Raw genomic sequence first — 1,102 nt, 5'->3', positions numbered from 1 at the left:
GGCAATATTATCTTTTATCGCAATAAATTTTGAGACAATTAATCGCCCAGCAAAATTTGCTATCGTGACAGGCCTATTTGAGAAATCCTGCAGCGTTTTTAGGCAGCCATGCTGAGGAGCAAAACGACAGGTGGGGACCAGAAACGCCTCTTGGATGTGTCTTTAAGCCGAACTTCCTCATCACGGAGCACACCTCCCCACCCCACACACCCCACCCATGACTCCTGCAGGCTCTCAGCAGTAACAAAGCAAAGTGAAAGTGAAACTTAAACTGTCTGCTGCTCTTAACACTACCGCTCACTCAGTGAAGCTCTTTTCAGATTCAAAGTACCTTTGAGGAAATGTATTTTCAGACRTCAAGTAAACTGCATCATAGCGCATACGCGAAACAAACCCCCCCCTTCCCCCCACAGTGAAATGGGATGGGACAGAAGCGGAAGGTGGTTCTTAAAGAGACAGAGGCCAATTTCAAGGCGTTTAGGAGAGGAAGTGATGATAAGTTTATTTTCTATTTAACCATAAAACAGCATTTTAATAACAGCTAAAGGTGACATAGATACTTTATTATAGTATAGCATTTAAATGTATGCCTGAGAAACATAACATTGCCCCTTTAAGTTTTTGTTTTTTAAACCTCACTTACGTCTTACATACAGTTTCAATTGTTTGTAATTTATCATATGACTAATTTTAGATCTTCAGGATAATTGGAAAATAAACAAGCTTTTGTTATCTGAATGTGCTATAGTGTGAAAACTGCAATGTGACGAATGTAATTCTATAATGATCAAATATGAAAAATTAATTGTACTAAATCATTATTGCTTTCTGTTCCATTTGCTCGGACTGAATTGGGAAAGGCTTTTATCCATTCTGCACCTTCTACATGGAGTACAGTACAGAGCAGAAAGACTGGAAACTGAGTTGATTTCACTGAGTGCTTTTAAATCAAAACTGAAAGGTCTTGAAACTGACTCCATCGCTTGCACTTGTTTTTAATTTGTTTAAATTTAAATCTTTTAATGTTTTTTCTATTTGATGTTTTTAAATTTGTTTTAAGATGTGAAACTATGTGTTGCATTTGCAGCTGCCAATCTTGGCT

General features: G+C 37.5%; 1 protein-coding gene across 1 annotated transcript in view; it reads right to left on the bottom strand.

Annotated features, from left to right (window-relative positions):
- The window catches only part of LOC106518606 (serine/threonine-protein phosphatase 6 catalytic subunit), a 20,832-nt gene that overhangs the window by 18,806 nt on the left and 924 nt on the right, over nucleotides 1-1,102 (bottom strand). The window lies entirely within an intron of this gene.

Source organism: Austrofundulus limnaeus, unplaced genomic scaffold (genome assembly GCF_001266775.1).
Source record: "Austrofundulus limnaeus strain Quisiro unplaced genomic scaffold, Austrofundulus_limnaeus-1.0 Scaffold64, whole genome shotgun sequence".
Lineage (NCBI taxonomy): Eukaryota > Metazoa > Chordata > Actinopteri > Cyprinodontiformes > Rivulidae > Austrofundulus > Austrofundulus limnaeus.
The sequence above is the reverse complement of the archived record's forward strand: the minus strand, read 5'-3'. Positions and strand labels throughout refer to the sequence as shown.